Consider the following 21,195-nt stretch of genomic DNA (forward strand, 5'->3'; position numbering starts at 1 on the left):
CTTTCAAGGCTACAACGGACTCTACCAGCACCCCCCAAAAACTGTCCCTACTCCAAGTCTCACTATACCAAAACCCAGAAAATCCAATCCTTCCTTTCTGCTACTCTGCCCCAAACTCCTCCTGGTGTAATTACACCCAATCGCCCAATAGGACCCAGACAGCTCCCGTTGGAGGTTATTTTTGGTGTAATCAAACCCTCTCTAAAATTCTTAACCATACATCCATCAGCCAATTCCTTTGCATCCCGGTGTCTTTAGTTCCTAGCCTAACCCTATATACCAAAGGAGAAGTATTCGAACTGACTTCACAACTTACCACCTCCAACAATAAAATCCAAAAGCGGGCTACTTTTCTTCCCATGGTCATTGGGGTTTCTTTAGCATCCTCCTTAATAGCCTCCGGACTAGGGACACGGGTGCTTGCCCACTCAGTCCAGTCCACGTGGATCCTCTTTACCCAGGTCCAGGAAGCCATAGAGGCTTCAGCCGAAAGCCTGGCCTCCTTGCAGTGCCAAATTACATCAATAGCTCAAGTGTCAGCACAAAATAGGCGGGCATTAGATCTTCTTACAGCTGAAAAAGGAGGAACATGCCTCTTCCTAGGGGAGGAGTGTTGCTACTACATAAATGAATCAGGCCTAGTTGACACCAACGTCCAAACATTAAACAAAATCAAAAAGGAGCTTCAGAATTTAACGCCCCCTTAACCCCCGGACCACCAGTATGGCTGCTATCTGTAGTACAGCAGATGCTTCCATTCCTAATCCCTATACTAATCCTCTGTCTTATGTTATGTCTTGCTCCTATTCTAATAAAATTTCTCCGAGCCAGGATCCAAGAAATCACCCGAGTCACCTTCAGTCAAATGCTCCTGCATCCCTACACCCAGCTGCCAACCTCAGACCCTAACTACGCCCCTTAACAGCAGGAAGCAGCCAGACAGACAACGGCGCCCCAAATTCTTTTTTTTTTTTTTTTTGAGTTTGTAATTCGGTTTTCTTTTTATTATTATTATTATTATTATTATTATTATACTTTAAGTTCTAGGGTACATGTGCATAACGTGCAGGTTTGTTACATATGTATACTTGTGCCCTGTTGCTGTGCTGCACCCATCAACTCGTCAGCACCCATCGACTCGTCATTTACATCAGGTATAACTCCCAATGCAATCCCTCCCCCCTCCCCCCTCCCCCCTCCCCATGATAGGCCCCAGTGTGTGATGTTCCCCTTTCCGAGTCCAAGTGATCTCATTGTTCAGTTCCCACCTATGAGTGAGAACATGCGGTGTTTGGTTTTCTGTTCTTGTGATAGTTTGCTAAGAATGATGGTTTCCAGCTGCATCCATGTCCCTACAAAGGACACAAACTAATCAATAAGAGGTTGGACTGTCTGGGTGAAAGGGAAAAGGACAAGATGGAGGGAGGTGAACAGAAAAGACGCAGCCCCTACTACCTCCGGGTCCTTCATCATCCAACTTACCTGCGTGCGGGAAAATGCAGCCCGCGCCCAGGAAAAAAGCAGACCAACTGAGCAGGCGCGACGTGATGTCAATTAGAGGAAACCGAAACTTGCTACCGAGACGCCCCTGGCACGCCCTTATCCCACCCACTGCCCTCCCATTTCCAAGCCTAGGACATAAAAGTCGCCGCTGGCAGGCGCCAGCACGAACTTCCCCAGCCCTGTGGACCCAGGAACCTCGCCCGAGAGCACCAGCGTGACTTCCCTGGCCCCACTTAGAGGACCGGTGAACCTTGCCCAAGAGCCCTGACACACAGCAGCCAAGCTATTATCCATCAGCCAATCCCTTTGCGTCCCGGTGTCTTTAGTTCCTAGCCTAACCCCATATACCAAAGGAGAAGTATTCGAACTGACTTCACAACTTACCACCTCCAAAAATAAAATTCAAAAGCGGGCTATTTTTCTTCCCATGGTCATTGGGGTCAATTTTCTCACTTTTAACTGGTTTCTGATGAGAGGTTCTCTCATTAATTTTGCAATAAGGCTTCAATCCACACAGGTTTTCTGAGACTACAATGAATTTTTTCCCTGGCTCTTTCTGACTCTAAATTACTTGTTAAATTTCTTGGCAGTAAAAGAACAAATCTTCTTGGCTTTAGTTGTTGTTGTAATAATGTAAATAGTGTGTTTGGTCATAGCAAAACCAAGGTGGCCTTTTTTTTTTTTTTTTTTTTTAATCTTCAAGGATGATGACAAAATACAAAGCAATGTTTGCAAAACCTCAACCTGGGAGAACTTTCTTAAAGTACATAAAACTCATTTGGTTTTTATTCATGTCAAGGCAAAAAGAAATGAAATATTTTAGATTAACAGAATACTTTCTGCATGGGATTTTATGCAATTTTCCTCATTTTTTTTGACAGGCTAAAGACATTGATAGTAAACTTTGCAGGTATACATCATTATTTTTAAAGTTCTCAATGGAATGCAATACTGGGCCAAAACTGAAAAGATGAAGTTGAACAAGGATCTGTATAAAGTGTAGCTTTTAGGTGCAAAAAGCTGCAGATGGGAAGAGAGTGATAACACAGACAAACAGCAGAGACTGCACTGGAGGGTGCTGAGCTCAATTCTTATCCCACATGCTAAAAAGAGGAACTGAAAAAACAGAGGTCACACAGAAGAATGCTTCCAAATGTTGGGCAGCTGAAAATAAAGAGATGTTTTCTAATCCATGGGGAATAAAAGAGAAAAATAAGGACTATATTCTGCTTAGGTTTGCTAGGTGTGATACAAATAAGTTGTCAGAGAGGAACTCTTTTATTCTGAGAACATTTTCTTCCTACTTTTAAGTAAAATTTATATTTGTACTTATTCAGTAAAGATGAGATTAGTTGAATGGTAGTGATGTCTTTAATGCAACTCGACAAATCTTTCATTTGATTTGATTTTAGTGGTCCATTAAATTCAAAAGCCAAAAGGGGCATACCAGGTTACCTAGAAATTGTATATTTGTACATTGTAAACACACACACCCACACACACACCCCATATATGGAACATCTGAACAATCTGAGCACATTTAGCATAGAAAAATTCCAAAGAGAAGCATGATAATTATCTGCAAAGATCTCAGTGGAAGGAACAAATGTGTTTTTGCTGTGGGGCAAAGTGGGCAAACACGTAGATCGCTAGGTGCTTTTTTTGTTTTCTTTAAAAATAACTTTCCAAAATCTGCCTTGAAGAGTTGAATAAAACTGTCAGTACATGAGTATAAAGAAAACCTGAATGAAAACCCGAAAGGAAGTAGACAGCATTCCTGTCCTTCATATGAAAGTTGGACAAAATGATTACCCACGATGTTTTCACTGTAAGACCACATGATTTTGTAGTTAACAAGTTTAAAAAGTGTCTTTCCACATTTGTCTTCTAAATTCACTTAAATATTTTCATCCACTAACATTGACAAGAACAAAGCCTTCACATACCCACACTGTTAGAAAGGAGAGGAGAAACTGTAAATCCTGTGGATGGGGTAAGTACAGTTTTATTCTGCAATGTTTAAAACTTTTTTCATGTTTTCCTGGAATTTATTTTTTTAAGCATTTCAGTTGTCATAGTTAAGGTTTTCTGGTAAATCGTATGTGGTAGTCAGCATGTGCCCCCTTCAGTAACTGTGTAATAAAATTGCAAACCTCAGCTCTAAAATTGTTGATAAATTGAGAAAAACTGCAAAGGCATAAGGAGTTAAAACCTTCAAAAGTACAAAAACAATTGTTTTTTTTTGTTGTTGTTTTTTTTTTTTTTTTTTTTTTTTTTTTTTTTTGCTTGTTGCCAGATTACTTTGCTATGGGCTCAGTTTAGAGTCCATGTTGCTCCTCACACAGCCCTGTCTATGGCTCCCTTTTATCTTCTAAATGAAATTTAAAGTTTTAGTTTAGCATTTGACATGTAGAAGGCCCATCTTCAAATTATCTCCACTCGCCCACCACTTCACTCTAGCTGCACTTCTCCTCTATTTCTTCTTCATGCCTCATAGTTTTTGGTGTTCTTACCTTTGCTCACACAGCTTCTTCCATTTCAAATGCTTTTGCTTGTCTCTACTTGGTGGAGTGGCATGCATCTTCAAGGTTCAGTTACATATGAGTTTATCCAAAATGTCTTTTTCATGAGTCCATCGAAAACTAATCAGAAGCTCTCTGGTTGCATTTTCAAGCCAAAATTATTTCTGTTCAATTTATTTTACATACTAGGTTCTAAAGGCCCAGAAGGCAGGAACTGTTATTTATTTATCTTTGCAACTGTCACAACTCCTGTAATGAACATATGTTGACAGACAAAACAATCAGAGCTGCTCAGAATTAATTCTACATATGTTTGATTGCACATGCTTCAAACACATATGTACGTACATGCAGAGGAAAAGCTACAATCTACCGCAGACTTGGAGACAACCCAAAATTTCAACTGGCATCGTTTGTCTCATAACAGAAAATCTTGAACACTATAACCAGGAGTCCTGTTACTTCAGGAGTGAAGAAAAGTAGACTCAGCAAGCTCATTTGCTCTCATATTTTATTTCCATACAATCTTATGACAGTCCTTTAGATTTCTACATGAAATACAGATGTGATAACTAATGACCCAGAGGTCACTAAAGAGAAAGAACCAACTTCAACTGATATCTCTAAGCTTGGTATATTCACAGTATCTAATGAGGTCTCGCTTCCTAGGTTACTAAAGACGTTGTATCTAATATTTGTAATATTTTGTTTGTGTGACTCCTACATGCAGTCTCCATCTGGTAGGGAAGAGAAGCTAGAAGATAGAATCTTTTAAGAAAATTACTAAATTATTATTTCTAAGGGGCTCTCACATCCCAAAGATAACGGCAATGTTTCAAAACCAAATGCTAATTCACATCTACAGGGGAAGGTGTCTTTTCAAAATTCAGACCTTGACTCAGTAGTTCAGAGTGACACCTGAATTCTAGATTTTTAACAGGCTCCCCTGGTGATGCCAATGTAGCTGACGCACAAACAACACCTCGAAGAGCAAGGATGTAGGGTAGAGACTAGTACTTGAATCAATCACAACTAAATATTAAATAAGTTTAATGGCTATATATACACATAAAGCATAAATACACAAATGCATGTAAAACATAAATACATAAATCTTGGCAGAGACTTTACATTTTAACATAAACATTAGTCTGGGTAGCACTGACACAGCTTTTGTATTGTTACAACTGTCATTTTAAAATTTTTATCCTTTATTAAACATGCATGCTAAATACCTCCATGGATTTGTCACCACTTAAATGATCCCTTATGGCCCCCAAACCATGAATACCAACTTTCCTAAGCATGTCACAGGTCGGAGGCCGTCCTCTTATGGAGGTGCAAAAAAGAGGGTGTGTGCTCAATGAAGGCAACAATTAACCCTCAGAACCAGGACCTACGCTTTCCCTTTCACACAATAAACAAGGACAGAAGACATATTGCATTGAAAAATTAATTGTTTGGTCACATAGAAAGGTTTAACGATATGATTTTGTTGTAATGACATTAGATACACTCATGGATTCATGGGTGCATTATTGTTATAAGTCCATATTAAAGGCTACAAATTAACATGTGTACTGACTCCCAGTGTTCTTCATTGTAAATATGAGCTCAAAGATACTCTGTGAAAGAAAAAAAATTATATGCACGTGTGACTCTGGACTAAAGACTTGTGTTAACACATACAAACCTTGCTCATACAAGCTTCTGATGAGATGCAAGAAATGGCCCATGCCTTTAAACAAGGAACAAAGCAGTGATTGAAGTAGTATGTACTGATGTGCAGCAAATAAACACAGGAAGGTGTGAAAACTGTATGATAAATCTGGCAAAGTGAGGTCAACTCTATACTAACATAAGGAAGGAAGACATCCCATAAATGTTACTGGGCTGGGATGGAGAGGGGGAGATTTGTGGAAAGAATGGACATTATTTTGGAGAAACAGCAATTTTGGAGAGACAAAGAGTAACATTATGGAGAGTTTCACATTCCAGTTAACAACACTGGCCCTTTTTTTTTTTTTTTTTTTTTTTTTTTTTTCAGTCAACAGGTACTATCGAAAGTCTATGTGAATGATAAGGGGCTAGAAATCTATACAAATTCAGGACCCAACTAAAAAAAGTAAACAGTTTGATAGACAGTAAGGAGCTTTGTGAATATAAACAGTGGTACAGATCATGAATCCCAAAATATCTATTTCAATTATTTTGAAAAACTTAGGTGAATATCTGGTTATGTGTATACACACACATACACACATACTTTCTCCTTGTGTAACTGATTAAATTCTTGGTTTTTGTCACTGAAGCACAGATCTGCCCTAAGACTTCAAGAAAAACTCTTAGAGTTTTATTGTCTAATCAGTAATATAAAGCATCTATCAAATGAATCCACTTAACTAATTTGAAGTTTATTCAGTCTGGATATTTAGATTTAAATAATTTGAAAATTTCTGTCAAATCATCTTGAGGTTTGTAATTATATCATCCTTGATGTTACTGATAACAAATAATCAATAAGCTTTTATTTTGAACATTATAAATTGTATTACATTATTTTCCACTATCACTTGTTCAGGGGCTGATGGGAAAGACAGATTATCTCTCTATTTGGCTATTTTTTTATATAATCCAACTGATGGTGGCATCTCTCCAACACCACCCCGCAAAAATGACAAGAGAAAAGTAACATCAAAATATATCTCCTCTATTCTGTTAGTGAGACAATGCACGTAAAATGTCCAATGGAGAAACTAATTAGAAACATCAAAAAAACTGTGATTGCATTTTGACTTCAAGTGTACCTGCTTATCTCTATTATTCCTCCATACACGACTCTTTCTATATAAGTGTGGGTGTTATGCTAACTAAACTGAAAATTTCTGGAATAAATGTTTATCCATGTATGTATTCCCGCTTACTCATAAATCTCAAATCAGCAAAGTTATAAAACAATTCATTTTTAATTTTTCTATATTAATAAAACCACATGCATTATCATATTACAGCTCACTTGCTGAGTCCATAAAAGGCATGTATAGGTTAGGCGTGGTGGCTCATGCCTGTAACCCCCGCAGTTTGGGAGGCCGAGGCGGGCAGATCACAAGGTCAGGAGATCAAGATCATCCTGACTAATACGGTGAAACCCCATCTCTACTAAAAATACAAAAAATTAGCTGGGCGCGGTGGTGAGCGCCTGTAGTCCCAGCTACTCGGGAGGCTGAGGCAGGAGAATGGTGTGAACGCAGGAGGCAGAGCTGGCAGTGAGCCGAGATCTTGCCACCACACTCCAGCCTGGGGGACAGAGCGAGACTCCATCTCAAAAAGAAAAACAAGAAAAGCACGTATAGTTGTCATACTTTTGGCTTTTCCACAAAATACAAATCTGAAATAAGTTCTTATGCACGATGGATAAAATGTTTAGGTATAGAATTGTTTTATTCAGAATCTCAATACAGGTTTTATGAGAATGCACCAACCTAAAGAACAAGACCACTGAAATCCATCTCCAAATTGTAAGACTTTGTGAAGCCAAGCTAGATGATCTAAGCTGAAAGAGTATGAGGATGACTCTACAATCAATTCTAGTTGCCTGGCCAGGAACCACCAAGGTCTCAGGGTAGTGGTGTATAAGGTGCTTGCAGATTTTGTAACAGACTTCTGTCCTCATGTATCCAAGAGTCAACGGGTTAAGAAGAAATGGCAAACAGTAGGGTCAGGAGAAATACCGCCCACTGTGTTTTAAGGATATTCCTGTATCTTAGTAGAAATGGGTTCATTTGTGTCTCTGATTTTTTTTTTTTGAATAGACATTTCTTTTTTTTTTTTTTTTTTTTATTATACTTTAAGTTCTAGGGTACATGTGCACAATGTGCGGGTTTGTTACCTATGTATACATGTGCAATGTTGGTGTGCTGCACCCATTAACTTGTCATTTACATTAGGTATATCTCCTAATGCTATCCCTCTCCCCACAACAGGCCCCAGTGTGTGATGTTCCCCTTCCTGTGTCCAAGTGATCTCATTGTTCAATTCCCACTATGAGTGAGAACATGCGGTGTTTGGTTTTCTGTTCTTGCGATAGTTTGCTGAGAATGATGGTTTCCAGCTGCATCCATGTCCCTACAAAGGACACAAACTCATCCTTTTTTATGACTGTATAGTATTCCATGGTGTATATGTGCCACATTTTCTTAATCCAGTCTGTCATTGATGGACATTTGGGTTGATTCCAAGTCTTTGCTATTGTGAATAGTGCCACAATAAACATACATGTGCATGTGTCTTTACAGCAGCATGATTTATAATCCTTTGGGTATATACCCAGTAATGGGATGGCTGGGTCAAATGATATTTCTAGTTCTAGATCCTTGAGGAATTGCCACACTGTCTTCCGCAATGGTTGAACTAGTTTACAGTCCCACCAACAGTGTAAAAGTGTTCCTATTTCTCTACATCCTCTCCAGCACCTGTTGTTTCCTGACTTTTTAATGATCGGCATTCTAACTGGTGTGAGATGGTATCTCATTGTGGTTTTGATTTGTATTTCTCTGATGGCTAGTGATGATGAGCATTTTTTCATGTGTCTGTTGGCTGCATAAATGTCTTCTTTTGAGAAGTATCTGTTCATATCCTTTGCCCACTTTTTGATGGGGTTGCTTTTTTCTTATAAATTTGTTTGAGTTCTTTGTAGGTTCTGGATGTTTGCCCTTTGTCAGATGAGCAGATTGTAAAAATTTTCTCCCATTCTGTAGGTGGCCTGTTCACTCTGATGGTAGTTTCTTTTGCTGTTTTTGTTTTTTGAGACAGAGTCTCGCTCTGTCACCCAGGCTGGAGTGCAGTGGCGCAATTTCAGCTCACTGCAACCTCCACCTCCCAGGTTCGAGCGATTATTCAGCCTCCTGAGTAGCTGGGACTACAGGCACATGCCACCACCCCTGGATAATTTTTTGTATTTTTAACAGAGATGCGGTTTCACCACGTTAGCCAGGATGGTCTCCATCTCCTGACTTCATGATCCACCACCTCAGCTTCCCAAAGTGCTGGGATTACAGGCGTGAGCCACCACGCCCTGCCTTGTGTCTCTGATTTCTCGCACATGCATCTGGTTATCCTTAGGGTACGTGAAACCAGAGCAGATTATGAGAATAACTTTGTTGTCACATTCAACATTCAACAGTGTGAAATATCTATCTAGTAATAATTTGTAATTCTACCAAAATACCAAATCATTTTTCATTCCCATATACAGCCATTCATGGCTAAGGTAGGAATATAAAGTGAATTCAATCAACATAAAATTCAAGCAAACCTTAGCAAGTTATGCCAGCCTTTGCTGCCCAAGCTCAGGACATTTTGTGAAATATATATAGAGTTATTTCATCAGGGTAGATTTCTCCTTTTTTTCAGAGGAATATGTTTCATTTTCACAGGTATATATGCACATAGCAAATGGAACTCTGGACACCTATGGAGGAGAAATAATTCATCCTCCATGGATCAAAGAAGGGGAAGATTTTAAAATCAACATGATGCTTATTGTGAGAGAGAAAAGAAAGGACAGACAACACAAGGAGGAACATCAGTAGAAGGAAAGCAACATCCCTCCTGATGAGCCCTGGAAAGTCTCGATTGATGTCTGCTATTCTAACTCAGCTGAACTTCCCCCTTCCACTCTCAAAAAGGTCTTGGTTAGATGACGAATTATATTTTCACAGAACAAGTAATCTGGAAATCTAATTGCTAGTTCTTAAGTGGGTCCTAACTACTCTTCCCTTCAGCAAGTCACTGAAGCTCTTTATAAAATCGGAATTGTAGTATCTTATGGTTTCTCTCAAGATCGGTTATGAAACAGAAATGATATCAATGATATGACCATGCCATTAAAGTTTTAAATATTACTCAAATACCATGCACGTTGTCATCATTCTAGCAAGGTGTTAGCATTCGGTAACAAGTTGTGTTTTCCTCTGAAATTTGTGCTCTTCTTCTATAGCTCGTATCAATTATACCCCATTTCCTTGGCAGCCATTATAACACGTCTTTGACCTAATTTTTTGCAGTAGTAGTTGAGTCTGACTTGCTCTAATTAAGGGAGCCGAAAGAGAAGAAAGGAGCTAATGGTTACTGAAGATCTTCTTCGTTCGCAGCATGAAGTACCACACCAGGCACAGATGATGACAGTAATGGCTGTCATTTGTTGAGTTTTCACTAATAGACTTCTGTCCTCTTGTAGCCAAGAGTTAATGGATTAAGAAAAATGGCAAACACTGGCAGGGTGCAGTAGCTCATGCTTGTAATCCCAGTACTTTGGGAGGCCAAGGAGGGTGGATCACCAGGTCAGAGATCAAGACCATCCTGCCCAACACAGTGAAACCCCGTCTCTACTAAAAATGCAAAAAAATTAGCCGGGCGTGGTGGCAGGCGCCTGTAGTCCCAGCTACTTGGGAGGCTGAGACACGAGAACCCGGGAGGCGGAGCTTGCAGTGAGCCAAGATCGAGCCACTGCACTCCAGCCTGGGCAACACAGCGAGAATCTGTCTCCAAAAAAAGAAAAGAAAAAAGAAAAAAATAGCAAACAGCAGTGTTGGGAAAAATACCTGCACCTGTCTTTTAAGGATATTCCTGTATCTTAGAAAAAATGGGTCCACTTGTGTCTCTGATTTCTTGCACATGAGTCTGGTTTTCATGAGTCCAGACGGGTATTCCACCTAGTCCAAGAGGACTGACTGGCTTTGTTAGTGCCTGTCAGATTAGGTGCTAATCCTAGCCTTAATTGCAATTAGGAATTAGCCTAATTCCAATTAGGCATTGTGCTAAGCAGCTTGCGGTAGATTGAAACATTGAATGCTGATCAGCCATCTTTGAAATAAAATCACTTATTATAAGTAAGGAAGTGGGGTTCCAACACATCAAACAACATTTCATAACAGGACTTCAAATTCAAAGCGCCTGGTTCCAACAATAGTTCTGTTCCTTATGAACTGTGTCACCTTGGACAAATCACTTAATATCCCTGTCCTCCTTACACATCTGACAATGGACATAATCATAGTACCTACTGCAAAGAGTTATTATGAGGATTAAATGAATTAATATAATGATTTAAATATGCCTACTACATAACAAGTGCTAAGTAAATGTCAGTGATGGCTGCTACTAGCACTGCTATTATTGCTGCAATAAATATTTTTATTGTCATCATCATTATTATGATCTTTGTGTACCCAAGGGCACACCACTTATAAGTGACAAAATAAGATTCAAATCTAGGTATTTTGAGCACTGACCCAGTTATTCAGGCAGTAAGTACTTATTTGGTGTGTGCTATGGTGCCAGGAATGAAATGATGAGCAAGACTGGGAGTCCTTTACATATAGCTATTAGTTTGGGTTTCAAAGGCTCACATTCTATCAGAAAAAAAGAAGTAATAGTTAATTTTTGTGATGGTTGGAAATAACAGGGTGTTGTGTAAGAGCACATATTGGGTGTACATCTCTCATTCTAGGAACGCCTTTTAAGTCTATATCTGAAAGGTGAGTTATACCTATGCAACAAACCTACACATTGTGCATATGTACCCTAGAACTTAAAGTATAATTTAAAAAAATAAAATTTAAAAAAAGAAAGAAAATAATCACATAAGGGGTCATGGGAGAGCATCCCAGGCAATGGGAAGGAGGTGAGTGAAGATCTATGACGGGAACTAGGAAGACATCGTGTATGGAGGGAAGGCGTAAGGCAGGTTTTGAAATGAGTTAGAGAAAATCAAACAGGAAAGCAGGAGTCAGATCAAGGAAGTTTAGGGAATGGAATGGTGGTTGCATGGGCTGGAGGGCGGAAACAGAGAGTCATTGTTCAAGGGGTACAGGGTCTCAGTTTTGCAAGATGAAAAAGTTATAGAGATCTGTTGCACAACAGCGTGAATACACTGAACACTAAGAACAGCACATTTAATAACGGATAAGATGGTAACTTTTATGTTTTGTCTTCCTTACCATTATTTTTTAATACAGTAAAAAAGAGAGTCTTATAAATTGTGTTAAGAAGTTTTGATTTTATCTGGCAAGTGATGAGAAATAATTAGAAGCATTTTAGAGAAGGAACTGACACAACCAAAATAGTCACAGAATTTCTACCCTCTGGACACCAGCTTTTGTGGAGGCTGCAAAGAATAGCAATGTACACATCTGTTTGATACCTTTTTTTTTTTTTTCTAGTGGGCCACAAATTTAAGCTGAAAGAAAAATAAATTCATCATTTTTCTGGCATTAAACAAACTTTTTGAAACCATTTTATATAGTTTGTAAAATCTTTTAAAGTAAACATAATACACTAGAAATCACAAAAATGAGAAAATCAGTATCCCCACAAGTAAAGGATATGCGGTTAAAGTGCTCTTCAACCTCCCCCTCCCCAAGAATTAGTCACCAAGCAAACCTTAATGGATTAAAATAGCGACTCCAGTAAATTAAATGTCACTAGATGCTATTCTCCATATAATGTCCACTTACAGCCTTAAAATGGTTATTTAGTTGTCCTGTTATTATTTTCTTCAGACTAAATCACTAGTTTTCAAATTCTGTACTTTCAGAACATCTGGGATCTATACTGCTGTGTTTCATATTAAAATTCAAAAAAAAAAAAAAAAAAAGGCAAGCCTTTCCAGTTCACTGGAGATAAATATAGTAGATAAGACTATTTCCACAATAAATGCCCTTCAAAAATTTTTCTTGAAATTTTGGGGCCTGCTTTTGCTTGTCTTATGCAAACAACATTAATGAAAAAGCAGCATATAGATATTACTAGTAAACCTGAAAATAGCTGATGACTTGTCATTGACTTGTGTACCCATGGTCACAGGGATACACAATGCAAATATATGATATATCTATTAGTAAAATGTTTACTGTTTTGTAACACTGAATTAATACATCAATATTATACAAAGTTATACGGAGACAGGACTACCAGGTATACAATGATCTGGATGAGATTTCCAACCATTGGCCTAGGGATCTACCGTACCTAATCACAAGCTGTCCTATGCTATGTCACCCTAACCTAAGTGTGTCACCTCCTCTTTTCTTCCTGTTACTTTGCATTATATGTCTAAATTGATTTAATACTCTTGATCATTTGATCTACTTATTTTGGTCTGAGAGCCTTTCTATTCAATGGCCTCTGGGAAAGTCGACCAGCCATAGAGGTATCAAAATACCAAGAAAATTTATCACTGGTCACTCTTTTATTTTCTCCTACTTCTTACAACTAGGGTGAAAACATTATGGAAACTGGGCATGTTTGAAGAGGAAATGGAAAGGCAACATGTTTAGATACTGCGATATATTTAGGCCAAAACTTATTACTTATTTCAAAATTAAGTAGGTGATGTTTGTATATGTGATGTTGCATAATGTTATAACATTAGATACTGCAACACATTTAGGCCAAATTTTATTACTTACTTCAAAATTAAGTAGGTGATATGTTTGTATACATGATATTGCATAATATAACATAATACATATGTTGTGTGTGTATATATTATATATGTGTGTATATATAACGTGTGTATATGTAACATGCATACATTTGTGTATGTGTGTGTGTGTGTGTAGACAGAGAGAGAGAAAGGAAGACTTTGGCATCAATACATCAATATCTGGTAAGTATTCTAATGAAGGGACTTTGTCTTATCCAGGTGACACTATGGTAAGAAAAAATCATCCAAAGGAATACTGAAAATATCTGCCTTTGTAAAACCAGCACATACAAATTCCTGGGACTACATCAAGATGACCGTTCTGTGTTGTCAAGCGTGGAAAACATAACGGTTAATATTGAGAAGTGTCTCCTGTCATAAAACCATTCATCAGATGACCATGATCTGTATGATTGGTGCAAACACTGCCAGATGTCCAGCGATGGATTGGGATTCACTTTGCTGGAGTTTACATTTTTTCAGCAAGACACTCTTTGTGCTTAAGTCAACCATGTGATCTCAAGTCAAGCTCTGCAGATGGCCGCATTCAATTAATAAGTTTCCAGACATTGAGCTGAAAGAATCAACTCAGATTTTAAAGTAATTTATCTCACTACGTGGGTTACTTTATGCATGGAGGACATCCAGTCCCTGCTTTTCAAGTCACTGCAATTACAGCATCCTTGCTAAGTCCTCTCTAAAACAAGAGCTGCTCCTCACCCACGGAAAGAGACGTCTAGTAGATATATTTGTCACTTCTCTGAATGATCGTTACAACTGAATGGAAAGAAAATATGTTGCTAGGATTAGAATATCCCAGGAATCCCCCCCACCACACACACAGCAGCTCAGCCACAGAGATACTGAAATCTCACCACTTTCTTCATTTTTCAGCTTTGTTGTGTTAATTGCAATTTACAGATTTTTCATTGCACCACAAATGTTCAACAAGCCATAAATACCCAATTCAAAGAGCTGGGTCTCATCAGAATCTGTTCTGAATGAATCCAGTCCAACAGGGTTTCTAATTTTCTCTTTAAAATATTTATCCAACAAGAAAACTCCAAGGCTCAGTAAGAGGTTAATGTACATGGGAAAATATTATAGAGTTATATAAGTAACAGCATATGGAAGTGCCATTTTATCTTGATTATCATATTATATAGCTCAGCACATAATCCTGCAAGCCTACTTACATAGTATTTGCTTAGTTCATTCTGATTAAGTGTGGATGCACATAATTGTATATGTATACATTTATCTATTCAATGATAGATTTAAAAGTGAAATTGCTTTCATCTTTAATGAAACCATTTAGTAAACAGGATACCTGCCCACTCATCCTTTATATTTATAATAAATAGAAATAGATAACTTGTTTGTATCATTTACGAAACGTGGTCTCACTGAATAGTTCTGAAATATTGCCTTAGTTTATTTAGCTACTAAATAAATAAATATTTAAAGTAATAAAGGTTACCTAGATTTTGAAGATTCTGAAGGGAATAAAGTATTTAGAAAACACCTACTATTAAACCTTAATAAATATTTGAAGAACATGTCTATGACAAATCACATCCTTTAGGGTGTAATCAACTAGCTTTTTAAAATTCCTCCTTATCTAGGTCACATTGCTGTCTTTTTTAAAAAATAGCTATGTTTTAGCTGTTTCTGTTCCTTTGTTCACTGTAAAAATAATAAGCATAAAGAACAGAAATCATCTATAACAGTTCCATCGACGGCAACCACTGTTTACATTTGATGATTGCCTTTCATATCGAGTTAGGAGGTGAATGTAATTACAGATATACGTGCAGTAATAATGAGGCCTTGCTAGAGCCCCATTAGCCTGAGAAGCTTAGCAGGTCTCTCTGAGGACAGTTCTTGTAAGATAAATCTGTACCATCCCTAGTGATCAAGTAAATACAATAGATATAATTCATTTTAGACAGCAATCTAAAGTCAACAGGGACTTAGCAGCTGTGTGAGAAATGCTGCTTTGCAAAAGAATAAATAGCCGATAACCATGTGCTCAGAGAAACATTTTTTTAATCAAATGAATATCAGACAAAAAAAACACAGGATTAGGTCACTAGAAATTAATTTCCTTTCAAGGGAAATTTTACTACAAGATTGATTGAAATGCAGAGCTGTTCATAATCATGGTGATGGGGGAGAACTTATTGAAGTCTGTAGTGAATTTATTGTCTCAACTATCTGCTGGGTTAATGATCAATACATATTTAAGGCAATGGGCTAAGTGTCAAATAGGATATTTTAGAATGGGTTTCAACCTATGAGAGAATTTATATCTATGTATGTAAAACATTTTTTAAAATCATTAAAGCAACATCCAGACAGCAAATTCAATTTAAAATACAAGACAAATTTTATTAAAACAAATTCAATGCAAGAAAATTTCTAACTTTTAGATCATCATAGTGGATTTACACTAGTTCACAGAAAGGCAGAGACTGTGGACTCCTGCTTCAGTCTTTGTTTTAATGGCATCTGACCCACAAGAAGAAAGCTACAGAAGTAAAACCAATTGTATTCATATTTTCATGTTAAAAACAAAGCCTAAAAACTATTCAAAGTGATTTGTCTATAATTTTATGTTATATTATGGCTAAAGGAAGCAAGCAACTGACAACAGAAAGACTTAGACATGTGGAAGAAAAACAACCAAACAAGGGTAAGACAGAGTCAGAGAGAAAAACCTAATAGAAGAGGAAAAAAAATATAGAAAAGGAAAGATGGATTTACATGCAGAAAAAGACAAGGACACACCTCATGGCGTGTTTCCCTCACAAAGAAACAAACAAATGTTTCATATGCCGAAAAACCGGTAAATCATTAACAACATTGAAATCCACAACATGTGACCTTCTATGAGTTTTTTCTAAAGTTAAAGTCACATTGTGCTTTGTGACTGGATGTATAATTGGCTTGTCACTTCCTGTCACTTGCCTCCAGGGCCAGATGAAATTAAGTCAAGGACTCAGGATTCCCTCCTGCTGCTGAATGTCCAAGTGTAATTGGCAGCAAAGACCGACTGTCCCCTGCATTCACGTTCTACTGCAGTAACTGGTTACTCAACGCAATCCCACTGTCCTCAAATGCTCTAGAATGTCTTACAAGGATTTCAGCTGTTGGCTCACATCAGAATATTCTAGGTCACAGGTGTACATGTAAATTAGAAGATGACTGTATGCCTTATGAGAAGAATCTTAGAATTGCAATTGTATCCTAAAGTTAGGGGAAAGGTTTCAAATGTATCATGTGTTTTCATGTGACAGTATAAAAGTTACAGGTATGCTGCTAAAGGTCATTTTCCCCCAATATATTTCATTAAAGTATCACAATTAAGAAACTCTGGGAAAATTATAATGACACTCTGGTTTGACTTTATGGTCCATTATATTTTATAAACTTGCCCTTTTTATAATAGAATTTTTCTCTATTTATATATGATAGCATACCCTGCTCTAGAATATACTTCAGGCCGTTGCTAAATCTTTAAAGAGCGTTTTTCTCATTTTCATGTTTTATATGATAAGAGACACAATTAAAGAGTGGGGAGATATGGATGAAGTAGAGACATGTTGAGGAAGTAAGGACTACCTGGAAAGTTCCCCGGGCAGTCAATCCACAGATTCCTCCTCAGAACCCATTTATGATGAAGGGGGAGAACAAAGCTGGGGTTAGATTGATGATGTGAATGCAAATCTCAGCACCCTCACTTAAGAGTCTTGTGTCCTTTAGCCTGTTACTTCAATTGTCTGAGCCTCAGCTTCCTTAATTAAAAATGGAATCCATGATACTCCACTGATCCAATGCCTCATAGGATTATTATGAGAATGAAAGGAGACAATACATGTACAAGGCTTTGAGCAGTATCTGGCATATAATAAGCACCCAATAAATGGATAGTAATTTGTTTCTAAAATTATGGCTCTGACATGCTAAATACTGTCTAATTGTGGCAAATTATTTCAATACTGTAATCCTTCAATTTTCTTTTACAAAATAAAAATAAACATATTTCCTAGAAGTGAGACTCATTTTAAGGATTAAAAATAATATTTGAAAATATTCTAATATGATGGGACACAATAAATTGGTTAATAATCCATAATAGCTTTTATAAAAATTTAGAATGTGAACAACATCTTGAGACTCTTTTTTTCTACTAATTGAGATTTCCCAAAAGCATTTATAAGGAACAGGATGAACAATTGGAATCATTCTCGGAATAACTTTCCCTTCATCTTTAACATCTGATAAGCAAATGGAAGAAAATGGACTAAAACCTTTTTTGCAAGTAAGGGCACACAAAGTAATACTACCAATAACATTAATGAACGGCAGCAATTGACTGGCAGATATGGCAATTTCTTCAGAGTTTAGAAATAAATACAGGTTTTCATCCTAAAAAACTGTTCCATTAACCCTTATATAATCCACCAGTCCCTGACTAAATCACCAGCTGTGGAAAGTTTTGCTGGCTGAGCCTAAAGTATAACGGGTTACCATCACCACCTAGAGAATTCCATCAATATAGATCCTCCCAATACCTCAAACTCAAAATTCACTTTTGTTTTTTATAATAATGATAATCTCCAACATTAGCCAAAGTTATCTAAGATGTTCTTTTGATTACTTGTGCTGTTTGGAGCTACCTAAAATTCAGAGGTAGTTTAGTTCTCCTGGAAAGTGTAGATGAGGGGCAAGAGGTCAACTCTAAATTGTCAACTCTTTTGCATGCCTAAAACTTTTAAATGTCAAAAACATTATTTAATATTATTTATGCATAGCAAATTATTCATAGAATATAGAAATGTAACTCTAGTTCATTATTAAATAAGAGCTCTATGTTTTAAGGAACAATACAGTTCATAAGTATCTACAACCGGGCTTTCACTTCTGAAATAGACTTCAAGTACCATGGTTTCAAAAGTAAGTAATATGAACTTTCTTATCCAGTGATCCTTCTAATCACTCTCAAGTCATTGTCCAAATATGTTTCTCCAAAATACAGGGTTTACTAACAGCCTTTTGAGAGTTGCCTATTGTGATTAGGAAGACATGTTAATGGCCTAGGTGAATTCCCAACTGGCTCACTGTAAATGTTCATTTGATGGCTTTGTTCTCATTGACTTTGTACTAGTCAATTAAATCTTTAATGACCTGACTTACATTTTTCTCTTCCCTTTTGAAATAACTTGCTGATTTCCTTTTTCTCTGTGTTTTCTTTGATTCTGGCAATCTTTTGGTTGCATGGTTGCATTATTCCTTTTGGCCTAAATAGTCTTTGGCCTTTAGCAGACCTTGTGAGTTTCTTGTCTTTTTCTTTCCCAGGAATGAGGGAGTGTGGGTGTAGCTCCTTAAATAAAATCACTGACATGTTTCCTCAAAGGGGCATAAAACAATTTCAAATTGTACGTCAAATATCTATCTATCTATCTATCTATCTATCTATCTATCTATGTATTCTATCTTGCAAATTAAATTTGCATTATGTTAAGGACTAAATTAAAAAAAAAATCTTACCAAAATGTAAAATTAGCAGAACTTTTAAATTTTACTTTCTGGATGTTTCCATATCCTAAACTTATATATTGGTTGAGATGTTATTTTAACATCGTGTGTGTGTGTGTGTGTGTGTGTGTGTGTGTGTGTCAGTATATGATAATTACCTGAAATCTGATTTTTAAAATATGTTTTACAATTGAAAACATATATAAATTGTAGAAGGTCTATAATGATGATCATAATCAATACATAACATACTTAATGGCAATCAACTGGATTGCATGTCATTTTATACATACACATATATAAAATATTTGTTTTGTTTTCCTTAACAGCATAAATGTATATATATGTGCATATTATACACATATATAATACAATATATAAAATCTATAATATGTAATATAGTATAATATATGATACAGATCAGTGTCAGAGGCGTTCGAACCACAGCGTTCCCTTTTTGAGTGAGGGCTGGGAAAATGAGGCTAGGAGTTGCTGGACTGCATTTCCAGAAAGGCATTCCTAGCCTGTAGATGTTTACTGTTAAGGGAACAAATTAAAAATGTTTACTAAATAGACCCAGACTTGGGAGTGTCCAGATATCCTGATATCTGGAGAACAAAAGCATTTTTTTTTTTTTTTTTTTTTTTTTTTGAGACAGAGTCTCACTCTGCTCTGTCTCCAGGCTGGAGTACAGTGGCGCAATCTCGGCTCACTGCAACCGCCTTCCAGGTTCAAGTGATTCTCCTGCCTCAGCCTCTGGAGTAGCTGGGACTACAGGCACGTGCCACCACTCCCAGCTAATTTTTGTATTTTTAGTAGAGACAGGATTTCACCACATTGGCCAGGATGGTCTCAATCTCCTGACCTCGTGATCCTCCCACCCCAGCCTCCCGAAGTGCTGGGATTACAGGCATGAGAACAAAGACATTTCTAATTTTGCTTTAAAAATAATAATACTGATTCTTGCAAAATATAGTAATTAAGAAAATTAATCCTTTATCACAAACCCTTGAAGCAGAGCACATTTCCCCATATATACAAGTATTGTATCTAGGGTGGACGCGTTCCCCCTCTTACTTTCAGGAATTCCTACTCTGTCTATGGAGTAGCTACACTTTCGCTACTTTACTTTCTTAATAAATTTGTTTTTACTTTGCACTGCGGACTTACCCTGAATTCCTTCTTGCACGAGATCCAAGAACCTTCTCTTGGGGTCTGCATAGGTACCCCTTTCCTATACCACTAGTAGTGAACATTTTTTAAAATATTGAGGTAAGTGGACCATTTGTCTGATCTGTTTTGCATTATTACAGAGTTTCCATATTTAATGTGAAAAAAAACAAAATCCTGTCCTGGCACAAGCAATACAGTATGTCTCTATTTGTTTGAGATAAGTTAAATGTAAAACATAAATTCAGGGAGGTGTTTCAGGAGTTATATAAATGCTACGTGAAAAAAAAAAAAAGTCCCTAATTAACAATGTATGCAATATGTCAGTAAAAGCTAAATTAGCCATTTTGAGATTTGCAGCGTCATTTACTGCAGGCTTTTCTAAAATGTGTTCAATGAGAAAAGAAATTCTAGGGTGAAATATTTGTGGAAAACACTGTGAACTATATCCCTTCTTGGGTCATGGCCTTGACTATTAGCCTGTTAGAAGCCTATTAAAAGCTCTGAGAAGCTTAGGTTCCTATGTGAGAAAAACACTAAAAATCTCTGAAAGCAGTTTTCCATGGAACAATTTTTTTTAATGCCACATTTTAAAATTCTGTATAAAATCTCTACCATATGTGATGGTTTCCCATTAAAAAATAATTTTTAAATTGTATGCAATATAAAATGTCAGGATAGATCTTTATTATCTATCACATTTTAAAAGAGGGTTTTTTTTTACATTTCATATTTGTTTAATATGAAGATTAAATGAGTACAGTGTACCTGGGTATGCACAAGCAAGGTAACATGAATAATTTACAGCTCCTTTAAGAAGCTCAATGTCATTAAGAAGATGAAACAAAGTACTAGTAAGGTAAGCAGTATATTGGCCATGTGTTTGTAGAAGCTATTTGACTATACTGTGGTTTTCATTCACAGAGTTTGACATATTCTACCTTGACCATATTCCAGTTTGATGGATTACTT

General features: G+C 37.0%; 2 protein-coding genes across 3 annotated transcripts in view; both read right to left on the bottom strand.

The window, feature by feature from the left end:
• LOC126940541 (spermidine synthase-like) overlaps positions 1-4,981 on the bottom strand; it is an 829,579-nt gene extending 824,598 nt beyond the window's left edge. The window contains exon 1 of the mRNA XM_050766514.1: positions 4,964-4,981. The gene's annotated coding sequence lies outside the window, so the exon portion shown is untranslated. The remainder of the gene's footprint in view (positions 1-4,963) is intronic.
• The window catches only part of NALF1 (NALCN channel auxiliary factor 1), a 703,907-nt gene that overhangs the window by 590,144 nt on the left and 92,568 nt on the right, over positions 1-21,195 (bottom strand). The window lies entirely within an intron of this gene.

The sequence above is a fragment of the Macaca thibetana genome, chromosome 17, assembly GCF_024542745.1.
Source record: "Macaca thibetana thibetana isolate TM-01 chromosome 17, ASM2454274v1, whole genome shotgun sequence".
Lineage (NCBI taxonomy): Eukaryota > Metazoa > Chordata > Mammalia > Primates > Cercopithecidae > Macaca > Macaca thibetana.